At 35.1% G+C, this 13,821-nt stretch overlaps 1 long non-coding RNA gene across 2 annotated transcripts in view; it reads right to left on the reverse strand.

The window, feature by feature from the left end:
• LOC104888031 (uncharacterized) overlaps positions 1–13,821 on the reverse strand; it is a 36,782-nt gene that overhangs the window by 17,830 nt on the left and 5,131 nt on the right. For both annotated transcript variants that reach the window (XR_789407.4, XR_007271058.2), the window contains one exon: positions 4,153–4,214. This is a non-coding gene — a long non-coding RNA (uncharacterized LOC104888031). The remainder of the gene's footprint in view (positions 1–4,152; positions 4,215–13,821) is intronic.

A 13,821-nucleotide genomic window follows, 5' to 3' on the forward strand; every position in this document is an offset into this window, starting at 1 on the left:
TAATATCAATTTCCCATGCGAAGAAGATATTTCCACATCATTAGTTGCTTAGGGTAAATTACATGGTCAATGTCTCCCTTTGTGCTTCAATCCTTTCCGAGGACTGAAGTGTCGGGTATAGGTATGGATCCGAGTGTATGGTAAGACACTTCCAAAAAATCAGGATATGAGGACTTTGAATTTTGGACACGGGTACGGGTATGCGAAATTAATATTTTATAATATAAAATATAATAATGAATCTGGTAATTTAGATTTTATAACTAATAAAATTAAGGTGATTGTTTAAAATGAACAACAACTAAGAAGAGCAAAAACGATAAAGAAAAGAAAGCAAAAGGAGAGAAGGAAAAAGAAATAAAAAGAAAAAGAAAAAAGATAAGAAAAGGCAACAAGTCACGTGTGGACTCATAAAGCCATAAAGGACAAAAAGAAAAAGAAAAAAGATAAGATGAAGTGAATAAATTATTCAAATTAACTACGGGAGATGGTAATTTTTGGTTGGGAAGTGGGAAACGTATTGCAAGACAAATGGAGAATCAACTATAAATAAAAAAAATTATTTTATAAAGTGGCATGCTTGTCCAATTATGTGGCCTCTCTATGCTCTTTAAAGTCAGAAAATCCTCTTTCACAAAGATCATAGATTATATTGTTTCAAGTACATGATATTATCTAGAATCAATGAAAGGTTTTTGAAACCAAAGGTGCACTTTACCTATGGATTGCACGCACCTTCACCTCGGGCATTGTTTTGGCCATATCTCTACTAACAACATCCAACCACCCATCACTTGGCCTCCTTCCACCAATCACTAACAGCATCCTACATCCCAAAATCTCGTCTTTTCCATCAACTACGGCCACCACAAACCCCCAAAATCACAACTCTACCATAGGCAACCCCACGAATCCCATAAGACCAGCAGGATCATCAACCACCTCATATATTTATTTCATTAGTCACCTAACACCAACTCCAATTCCGCAGCAATGAAGAGAGAGACAATGAGATATAGCCAGAGAGAGAGAGAGAGAGATTCAGCAGCTGCAAAGAAAAAGCCACCAAAGATCCAAGCTTGGATCTCAACAGTGGCGATAAGACTGGAGGTGCATTAGCAGTAGGTGGCATGATAAAGAGGCAATGATGGAAGGAAGTAGGTGTCATGGAGTGGATCTGAATATGGGTCCTCGGGAAGTGAGAATTTGCACTGAAGATATTCCCGAGAAAGTGAATTTTGGGAGAGAGGATGAAGGGGAGAGAAAATGATCGAATGAGGAAGAAATATATCTCTCTTTCACCCCTTTCTTTTTACACATTGTTCAACATTTATCTTCTATATTCACCTCCTAGTTCCTACACAACCCTTGTATTACCTCTATTCTTTTTTGTTGTTCCCACTTTCCTTTTTGGAGTGTTTTTCTTGTTTTTCCCACTTGACCTTTCTCCTCCCAACAACTACATGTGTGACACTTATGGCCCACCATTAACCCTTGGAATCTTCCGAAAAGTAATTGAGAAGAGGAAAAAACAGAGGCAGTAATGATTTAAAGAAATAGCAAAATGAATCAAAAAAAAGGAATGAGAAAGGACAAGACAAAAACCTAACTGAACTTAGTGCTTGATTGTGTTTGCTTTAGTGAAACAATGGTATACTATCCTTTTTCCTTTTGTTCATCTCTAAAATTGAAAGAGATAGAAACAACAAAACCTAGCTCATTCAACCCTCCATCCAGAACCACCCACTAAACTCACCCTCCCACTAACAAGAACCTTCTCAAGTTATCCCTAACTGCTGTTTTTTTTCTCCCACACCAACCCTAACCTTCTGTAGTGATGTGGTCCTCTAATGCTATTTTCTCCTCCCTTCATGCAAAAGTTGCCGATGACACCCTTGTGATCACCATCCCATATTCCCCATCCTTAAGAATTATAGTCCAAGCACATAAACAAAGCCCACCACCATTTCTTCCTCTTTAACTGTCTTATCCTAGCTTTCTCTTCTCAAGTCTTCATACCACCCCTACCTCTTCCGGCAAGCCTCAATTTAAGCAAGTGAAGCTTTAATTCTTATTATTCATCGTTTTACACTTTTCTTCCTCGTGTTTCATTCTTGTTTTCTTCTCTCCACCTAAACCTACCTTCCTTCAAACTCTCTATTTGAGATGGTACAACACCTATGGTAAATAATGACCAACAAGATTGAGCTAGGAAAGAGATGCGTGTAGATACCAAGCAATTGGTAAAGAACAAGGATTCTCATGAAGTGGATGGACAATTTAAGTTATTTCTATTTTCAAATAGCCAAAAATGAGTGGTCGAAGACCAAAATTGGTAGTTGCCATTTTCCATGTGTCGGCATGATCCTGCCATCTCCTCCAACCTCTCCTCCCCACCCCATCAACATAACCTTTATGATTGGCAGGTAGAACCGTAGAAGTATTAGATGAGGTCAGTCGGTGAGCCATGGAAGTGAATTTGGTGGTTAATAAAAAAAATTATATGAAAAGAGATTGTGTAGTTTTACTGTTGAGCTCTCCAAACAGCTTGTACAAAAACCTTAACCTAATCTAACCTTAGACTATTAAACACTATAATTGGAGACATTGGAAGAAAAAGGAAAAAAAATTCTACAGGCGTTTATGGAAAGAAAGGTAGCTAGAGATCCATATGAATCTGCCGACAAAGTTTTTCATTCCACGGCATATGAAAGAATGATTTCCCTCCATATCCATAATCTAAAAGAAAATTATTAGTTTTTGGTTTGGATTAAATGGACGGAATTCGAAAGACTCATTTCACTATTCGCAATTTCGCACCCCTAAAGTCAATTCATTCAAGATCAAGTATCAATTGAATATAGCCTCCCCAATATTACATGGGGGTAAGACTGTGTAAAACTAAATCCATCCATCCCTCCATGGGCAAGAGCTACTTTAGAGAAATTAGGGTGATGTCGATCTTGACATAGAAGCAATAAAATAGCAAGCATCAATTTGGATAAGTATTGGATATTGCATCTCTCTATTTCTAGCCTTATCCCATGCATCCCCTTTCTATTTCTCTTTATCTCTGTCCTCACCTCAATTAATGTGCCTTCCCCCCTCCCCCCTCAAATGTTGCAACCAAAACAAAACAAATGAATTATACAATAAACACCAAGGGAGCATCACCCTTGCACCAGATTAAGAGCTAGAACCAAAATATTATGGACAATAGAGATGTGATAGAAACCATGAAAGGTAATTAAAGAAGACAATCGTCAAATCCATGATCTTCCCGAAAGAAAATTCTTATTCGCAAGTAAAGATTTGGCCTTGAATTAACTATACCACTCGCATAAGACCAAAGTTTTGAGGGCTTAAAACTTGATTAAATGTGGGGTTAGATAATAAATTACAAATTATCCATATCATGAGGCAACTTTGACAAAAACGCTCTGTCACTAAGCATTTCATCAAAAATTTCCAAATAGCTTTGCAGCTTTAGGATAGCTTATTAAAAGTCTATCGTACCACTCTTACACCGTTAGACGTATAGTAACCTAGGTTTCAGCTTCCAACAATCTTTAAACTCTAACTTGCAGCTAGCTTATCTATTTCAACTGGTGCATGTAACTTCTCCACTTAACTACCTAACCTTTCAGCTTTTAGCCATCTTTTCAATTAAACCTCTTAGCTTCCTATTACCATTTTAGCTACATTTTCAACTAACTAATCAGCTTCCAGCAAGATTTACAAAATAAATCCTGAACCTACTAACTTGAAAGAGAATCTAATCATGAAGAAAGTGTCGAGCTATTATTAAAACATATAATGATTAAAAACGACGGAGTCAAGAAGCAAAATATACCAAATGCATAAACCATTCTAAGTAATGAAAACACATAAGTCGTAACATTGTAATAGTTGACACCACAAAGATTTGCCCTAAAGACGAAAGAGTAACTCAATAATTTATTATCAGGGACGTAAAACGTGACAAAGATACAGCATACAGATTATCTACTTTTACCAACAACATACGCTAATATGAACATATTTTTTAAACAAGTCAGTCGATAAAAATTAATCATCACATCCATGTTTTACACGAAAATTTCCAAAAGGGGGTAGGGGGTAAGCATGACACGTCATGTCATTGTAACGTACCTCTATCTGTCAGTTTCTCCCTCATCTTCTAACAATCAACCTTGACACCTTTGCTGAACCATCTGCCATAGGTGAATAATAACCATGAAACGAGAAACGGAACATATCTTCAACGGAATTAGATCAACAGTAAATAAGTTAAAATATTCTAGATGTGTAAATTGTTAAAAAAAACATTCAGGGAATGATCATCATTATAAGATATATTATAAGAAATATTCACCATGATAGGACGTCAAAACCATGGGAGATAAATTTCTGCCAAATATCACTACAACAAGACCTTATGCAATTCCCAATGATCATCCAATACATTGGCATAACAATGAATAATGGTAGCCTGCATAACCTTGAAAAGTTCCCACACCTAAAACAGTTCTACTAATGCATGGACGTAGTTATATAATTAAATCCATTATTACCCAAAGTTTCAGCATTTCCCATCAGTGGCACTTAACATTTCAATTCAACAAGCGCATACACGTAGCTCATGATTGTTTCCAGATAACAAGGATCCATATGAGGTAAGCCTATGCCACCAAGATTCCCATTAATATAATAAAACAAACAACACTTAGCAAGTTTATGCGCCTATAAGAGCCAGCGAAGCTCAAAAGTCGAACCTTTCATGCTATTTGAAACAACAGCTTACAAGTATCAACTCAGCAGAATCACTAACTAATTGTAAAGAAAGCATTCCTCCAAGGTACAATGTCCTTAACCCTATCCTTTTAACCATTACATATCTCGACTATAATCAGCCAACGGAAGCCAAAGTATGACCATCAAATCAACAGATCAATTTCAGTTCCACCATCGGGCGGGGGATATCTAGGGTTTGGATCTTAGAGCAATCATTACATTGATTTACTCACAATAGCATTCGAAATACTAAGATATTCGAGTGAAATCATTCATCACAAGATTAATCATTTACAAGAAAATCATCTACGAAGACTCCATTTTTGGAGTCTAAGATATGTTAACAATGAACTCGATCAGAGCCCCCTTAAATTTCTATTACCAGCTCTACCAGCAATCTAATTTCCATATAGGGATGTTGAAGATACTCAATTGTAAGCCATCTTCAATGCAAAAACTATTGTGCTATTCAATGCAGCTCTCACTAGCACTTAGTGATGCTAAAGAGAATGTGGTAAATAACCAGTAAAAATCTTATTGACAATGGTCGTCGCTTAAGAAGCATCAAACAACAATAAATTTTAACATATGGAAATGGAGATGAAGGTAAAGGGCAAAAGTGAAAAACATAAAAATTTAAAGATACGTTCCTGCCATATAGACATCATATGTTCATCAGCAGGTATATGACAAAAACAATCGCTGACTATGATGAAAATCAAAATAAATTATATCAAAGGAGGCACAATCCTACAAACTTGATCATACTCAGGAAATGCAAAGAGAATTATAATACGAAAAAAACAAATAATTCAAAAAGAGAATTACTAGTACTCGGATATGAAGAAAGAACGGGTTTAGTATGTTGTTCCTCGTTATTAGCATATCATCCCACAAGAAAGAAATATCTTACTTTTGTTCCACGGATTTCATATACGCTACAACAATTAGATGAACATATTAATCATTCTTTAACAGACACTTGTGCAGAAGCTTCAGCCTTCACAAAGATCTAAGTGATGAGGAGATATAGCATGCTGAATCAAGGTTCCACACACACATCCTTGACAGGTTTCATACATTTTATAGATTGCTTTCGAATAGCAAATGCATATGGACACATATGTTCATTTCATATTTATAATAAGTGCTGATATATTCATTGAAGATATAAACTATGCAATATGCATGGATAGATCTTATTAGCAGTCACCAAAAATATTCCGAAAATCAAAATTCAAGTGGGATCAAATGATCCCACACCTGCGATGCCATATCACTCCCACTTATTAGTAAATGTGGTTAACCGTTGACGATCCAAAAGGACAATAGGGTTGGCAATTATGTTTCCCATAGGCCGCAGCCAACTATTAGAAAAAGGACATAAAATGGACTACAAAGCTCTTCTATCACGCCGAGGCACCACTTAGAGGGCAAAAAATTGAGCATGCTTGTTGACAAACGAGCTTAAATCTGTGTCTCTAAGCTTGCTCATTGATGAAATACTTCTAAGATAGAAGCAACATTGGCATACAATGGAATTAGTCCCATGAGCAATATAGAGAGCAATTTAAACTTTGCTTGAAACTAAAGTAACCAAAAAAAAAGTTATTGGACAGTAGCAATACCACTTTTCCTAGTCATGAAACACAAAAATCTATTCAAGTTCCTATTTACATTTAGAAGCACACTAAATCCTCAAAACCATATGTACAAAACCACGTAGAAGAGGATGTAAGAGCAACAAAGCAAACCGTAAGAGATTTTGAGGATAAAAACAATCATTCATGAGTCTCCCCACCCTTTACGGCCTTACCACACCGCTCACACTCTTAATGTCCCGCATATTTGGAAAAAAAAACTCACCATAAAGCCTACTTCATATCTACAACTCATGCTCTAAAATTGCCTGAAACACAAAATAATAAAACAAAAAATTGAAGGGGACATCATAGAGTAGAGGCTGATGATGAGGGTTATAAATACATTGTAATGAGCAAAAAGATGATTACATCATAGAGATTCAGAAAAGTAATGGGAGAAAGATGAAAAATTACCAAAATCCATAAGAGAACTAACAATAACCTAATACACATTCCAACCAATGAGTGTTTTAAAGAAGTTAAGATATTGAGTCTGGTAAAATTAGCATGTGGACTATGTACGAAAGACGAGAACTTAAAATTTCCAAAATCGAGGGTGATTAAAGGAAAAAGCACTAGAGGTAGGAAAAGGATAAGAGTTCTTGGGATCTATAAATTATGGAAAAGTTTCAAAAAACTACCTTTTATAACCAACTTTTTTCAAAAAACTGCCTTTTAAAAATTTTCTTTTAAAAAACCACCTTATATAACATATTCCTTTCAATATACTACCATGTTACGTTTATGTTTAATACTAATAATTAAATGACAATCGTCCTAGGTGTTGTTGCCGATGGAGTAGCGAGAAAAGAAGAGAGAAACGATAAGGGAGGAAAGAATAGCAATTTACGGTGACTCAATTATTAGTGATTAAACCCCATTTGTGGTAAAATGGTAGTATATTGAAACAAATTTGTTATATAAGTAAGTTTTCCAAAAGAAAATATTTTAAAGGTTGATTTTTGAAAAAAATTGATTTTAAAAGGTATTTTTATGAAATTTTCCCTAAAAATAATAATAATAATTCATATTAGTGACAACAACTGTAATACTAGCAGTAATACTGTTTTGATAATACTAGTCTCTGAAGCACAGAAACTTCTGGAACGGAAAAGTCCCCATTGCTGTAACATGTTTGCTCCGAAAACCCCTAGCCTTATGGTGCTATGATGCATGACAATGGCTAAAACATATCTGTTTCCTGAACCCCATCCCTTATAGTGCTACATAGATACTATAAATCTTTATTAAGTATAAGTTGGCACCAGTACAGTAAGGATCTCTAAAATATAGAAAAAAGATAATTATTAAAGACAAGGTACCTAAACGGCTAAACGCAACTCATAAGAGAAAAAGGTCGCAAGAAGAATGACGATACATAGCACTCATTAGAAGCAAGGAACCTCAATTGCATGGAGCCATGGATCTGGAGAAGCATCATTTACTATATCTCTCCGACAAAAATTATTATTTATAAGCTTAAAATGGCTCAAAACCCCACTAATGACCTTCCTTATATTCTTCCATTTGGCGGTTCTCTTTCCAATAACCCAAAAAAAATAAGAGGAGCTTGCAAAAGTTAAAAGGCTTGTGTGTCAGGCCCCCATCTACATAGATATAGCGTTTACAACTTCATAAAATCTAAGGTGGAGAAAAAAATTCAACATAGTACATAACAACTTCTTATGGTGAAAACAAAGGTTATATCCATAGAGAAGAGAGGTGAGTGGAAAAAAGAAAACTACCAAAGCTAACATCACCTTAATATAATGAACCAGATGCAAGCATCTCATCCGATGCCCCAATTACAAATCCACGACAAAGTCAAGAAGGAATTATTCTTGGGGGAAAAGACAATATATGTTTTAATTTATCAAGAGTGAGATGCATAAGACACCTAAAGAGCTTAATTTCTCCTAATTCGTGGCATCTTGAAGGCGCACCTTGTTCGTACCATTAAATACTTCTCATTTGAAAATTACACAAACTGATGAGCCAAAATATTTAATTTTATGAAGCAAGGATGAAAGAAAAAGAGTGAATAGAAGAGGCATGGATAATTGGCGAATTTATCATAGTAAAATAATGTATAATATGGCGAATTTATCATAGTAAAAGTTTTAAGATGAGAGAGGGCAAAGTTAACCATATTCTTGTTGGAGATGATATTTCCTTTTCTCTTGAAATGATATGTTTTAACGTGTTTACATTATTCGGAGGTTTTTTATAGCTGGTTGTAATGTTGAAAACTAACAAGGGAAGTGGAGTCTCTAATCAATATGGAGAATTCTTCTCTTGATGAGTTTCCCTTTTCTACTAGTTGTTTTGTCGAAAGTCTCCCTCATACCTACCTTTGATGTCCATTACGAGCTATATATTAGTGTACCTCTTTGGTAGTAGTTCCTCTCCAAGCTTATCTTTCTCTAGAGGGTCGTGCTACCCCCATATCATAGCTAAGATTCCCATTCAGATACTGTTTCACTATTCCCCATGAGGTATGTGATCTAGAACACCAACCATGTTAGACACCGAAGGGCCAACTAACTAGTCACTTAAGGAGACAAGAAAGGTTGGAACTTTAGGAGGTCAAACTAGGACTCTTCTTCGCTGCGTTAGCAAACCAATTTGCATGGACGATTAACTTGCTCAAACTAGATTTTCTAGTGCCATTTTCATGCGTCATGTGCAATCTGCAAACATGATGCAATTTCATTTTGGGTTCAAGGTAAAAATCACATTGAACTACAAATTTCCTTTGTTTCTCTTATCATTTCCCTGACTTATTGGCCCTTCTTTCTTATACATCCTATGTTACATGGACAAGAGAGCGAGTATCTCCCAAACAAATACGGATACAAGTGTCAGGTACATCATTTTCAAAAAAAATTGATACAGGGACACCGTCCTAAATTTGGAAACGGATACAGGGATACGACAATTACAAAATCATTTTAGAAAAATATGTCTTATAGTTTCCATAAATATAATCTTAACTAAATTGTATTACAAGAATCTTTATTCGTCCAAGTTACTATAACGTTAAAATATTTAAAAAATATACGAAGAAAAAAGGACATTGGCTATCTTATTTTGAATAGAACAAAAAAGGCAGTTGAAAAGTCAAAAGCTCCACAAATTATGTAAAATATCAAAAAGAAAAAGTAATAAATGATGGGAGACCCTTTCCCACGTGGTCTACCACTCTACCCCCATCCCTCTCCCACGTTAAAATAGAGTAAAAGACTAAAAAATTCACGGACTTTTTGTTTTCTAGTTTTTGTTCACTCTATCTCTCTCTTATGTATGTCTCTCATCTTCAGTTTTGTCATTGAACTTGTCACGGCGTCGCAAATTCAACCAATACACGCGACTTGTCTTAACGTGCAAAAGCCCCACTATCTCAATTTATAATTCGATGGTTTCACCTTCAATTTACAAATCTAGGTTTTAATACTCAAACCCTAGATCTGAAATAATTGAAGGTCATATTGTTATTATTTGGTACAAATAACCTCCAACTCTATGAGTTTGAAGGCGTAGAGCAAATTTGGTAATAGATCCCGTATTTTTTCTCTATCTGTATTTCTCTTTTGTTAGATCTAGGATTTCTCTTTCTCCCTCTTGCACCTTAGTCGTACGAGTGCAAAGTGATGGATCTGACCCGTATTTTGTTCCCGAATCCATGTCGAAATTGGTACACTAGCCAAAATATCGTGTCCGAGTAACATAGTATACATCTCCACCATATAACTTTATACCAAAAGAGCTAAAAAATAGGATGTTTAAAGTTTACTACTTCCTGAAGTTTGTTACTTCTACCATTTCTACTTTGTACATTTGCCAACGTACAACTTTAGTATTTATATTTTTAATTGTGTACAAGTACAAACTATAAAACGTAGATGTTTTAGAAATACATACCTTAACAAATCTAAAAAGATCTCACATGCCTATCTTTTTTTATATATATAAACAATACAACAAAGTCAATAGGTAACATATAAATAGTGACAAAGTCTGGTAGAAGTAAAAAAAAATAAAAATAAAAAACCATTGAAGTATATAACCTCTGACAAATTTATTGTGAATGTAACTTCACCATCGTAGTAAGAGGGGAAGCACATTAGGAGTTCTAATTTTCAAACTAGTTATGTTATCTGTAATGCTTTAGTTCACCAAATTATCTACCAAATCGAAAGTATTATGAGAGGCTTCCTTTGGTCAATAGGCGGGGAATTGACAAAGCGAACAAATATTGGGAGGAACGTAATATTTAAGCACATGGGTACGCATAGATTGTGGATAATCCAACATATATTGATAGCATGCATAAAGAGAATGATGATGGGAATAGGCGATGATAAATGGAAAATTCTAGTGATTGTATAAGAAGAACGGGAAATATTACCCTCATTTTGGAGGTAATAGTTGTCCTAAAAGGGTGGTACCCCGAAAATGAGGTAACAATTACTCCCTACGTCCCAGAATACTCTTTACACTTTCCTTTTTTATCAGTCCCATAATACTCTTTACACTTCTATGTTGGGATATGACGCACTATTATATTAATCAATCATTCTACCTTTTAACTATTGGCCCACACTCTCTTTCCTCCAAATAAAATAATACCACTCTTATTACCTATCAACTCTAACCATGGCCCCACATTCTCTCTCCTTAAAATAAAATAATACTACTTTACTAACTATTAACTCCTATCACATCTACTTTTCGATAAAATAACAATTGATAACCAAACAACAGCTTATTATCTATAAAACTATGTGCCTTGATAAGTGTAAAGAGTATTTGGGACGGAAGAAGTACCTCTTTCCTGCCTCCTCACACTTACGGCCCAAATACAATCATTTTTCTTATGACCCCATCAATGAGTCTCCCTTATCCAGCCAAACATTTGACAACCTCGAATGAATAGAGGAAATGGCTCGAATATTACACATCCTTATTCCAATCCATGGGAGTTTATACTTCTTCCATAACAAAATTATAAAAAATAGATGTTACACTTCCTTTTTAGGCAATATTCTCTCTCTATCTCTATCCTATCACATGGGTCTCTTTTTTTTTCTTTCTCCCTACCTCTCTCCTCTTTCAAATATTTGCCTATAAAAGTGTGTTTTGAAAAGTGTAACATCTATTTTGTTACGGAGGAAGTACTTTGTATTCATATACCAATTTTGTTCTTTATATCGTTAGGCTTAAGATAGAATGGCTACACAAATAAGATTCTTGATAGTATTTTTAAGAAAAACCTTTTCGGTCACTTTCTCGACCCTATAATCTTCTCACATTAAGTGCTTTCTGGATTCTCTACATGTGAGGGAGTACCGAAGTAGGTAGGGGTTGTAATTGGTCTTTTAGAATCCTCTATAATAATTAGTTGAAATTCTCACCTTAGCTTGTGCTACTTTTGCCGCATGCTATCAAAGGAAAGTTCAGGTTCAAAAGAGGTGAAAGCCTTTGCATGGACAACAACATAATTTTCAAATACGGCAACCTTATAATGCCTTTTCGCTACCGTTCTGATAATGTTATGCCAAAGCTCTGATACATCTTTTCTTCCGGTATGAAGTTGTATAATACATCTACAAAACCGGTTGAGTAGGATCACGGGTGTCCATTTCATCTCTCCAAACTCTATTCTCAATATCCCATATGCAAGACACTTTAGAGAGAAGTTTAACTTTTTATGCCTAATAGTTGGGCCTCGTACCATTTCTTAAGGATCTCTTTCGAAGATGTCAAGAGTGATTCTTACTTTTAAAAAGTGTGAGGCAAAAAGGGTCCAAGGAGCTAGGCAGAAGATGCAGGCGAAGGTGTGGCATCCCATAGGCGTGGTACACCTTTTTTCTCCTTTTTGCTTTGTGGTATTGGCTTACAGTAAATGGGCCCAAATCCATTTCAAAACAAAAAAAAAAAAAAAAAGCATGTCAAATACTTACTAGTTCAAAATGAGTGATAAAGATAACAAACTTTAAGCGAAAGCCTTATCAAAAGTCAAAAAGAGAAAAAAAAAATATATAGAAGTGGGAGGGACTCACACGTGACTAGCTTACCATGAAAGCAAAAAAGAAAAACAAGTGTGTAGAGGTTGGAAAAATAATTGAGAAAAAATAATAAAGAGATTGAGGTTTATCCAAGGTTAGAGATCGAAAAGGAAGAGGGAGAGAGAAAAAGACAAGAACGAAAATGGTTACTAAATAGGATGATGAAGAGAGAGAAAGAGTAACAAGAGAAATCCAGAGAGAGAAAGGCCAATTGAATAAAGAGAAAGTAAAAGCATACTTAAAGACGCATCACCAACAACAACCATTGAAGGCCTCGGTGGCGAATCTCTAACCTCTATCATAACCCACCTATTCGACCTCTACTCAAATATGCGAACTAGGGTTTTTGTCCAAATTAGGATTTTTGGCTTAGACATGGCAAATGAAGATATTAAGCAACTTAGTGAACGGTTTTGTCCAAGGTGGCTCACGCACTCAACCCAAATTTGCTAAAACGTTTCTTCCGCTTGAGTTCACCTTGCATGTAGGTTCACATTTTCAAAAACTAAGGCATCATATTTACTTATTGATTTTTCTAAGGACATCTTTTCCTTCACCGTTGCAGGTTTTCTGTCTTTTGTAATTTTTAAGCTAACTAGTAAATTTGAGTCTATAAGATAGTATTTTCTAGAGTTCATATACATGATAAGCTGAATGTTTCACTAAATTACCACTTTACTCCTTAATTATATCTAGGAGAAGATTCGGATGTGTTTGGAGTCGAAGTAAGATGGAAATATGCCTCTTTGCAATTGTACGGTCAAGACAAAAAGAACTTGTATGCAAATAAGCAAGAAATATTGCATTCATCTAATACCCTTACCCCTAGGCAACAACAACTGAGTTATGGAAGGTACACACATTTTTTTCTCATAAAGCTTTACACCTCAACCTTTCTTACTCCGTGTATCTAATGTTTGCACTTCCAAATGATTACAAAGTTCATAACTATTGGTATCGCCTTTTTTGTTCATAACCTTTTTCCTAAAGTCTATTCATTCACCATCTTTATAAAGTTTATAAATTACGGTGATACTTTTGTTTTGACATGCATAATATGTGATTCAATATAGAGCATTTGTGGTTTCGTTTATATCTTACACTTGTTAAATATACAACTAAAAAGTGTTGTGAACAAAAATTGTTTATATCGGTTATGTACTGCACATTCCTCGTGATTACAATATTTCGGAGCAAAAATGAGCACTTTGAGAGATGTTTCGTTCCTAACTGGTCATAGAGATTAAGGGTTGAATCCTTCATTCGTAAATTATTAGTTGCAATATCTACTTGCTACGGTCATAAATGTACAACTT

The sequence above is a fragment of the Beta vulgaris genome, chromosome 1, assembly GCF_026745355.1.
Source record: "Beta vulgaris subsp. vulgaris cultivar EL10 chromosome 1, EL10.2, whole genome shotgun sequence".
NCBI lineage: Eukaryota > Viridiplantae > Streptophyta > Magnoliopsida > Caryophyllales > Amaranthaceae > Beta > Beta vulgaris.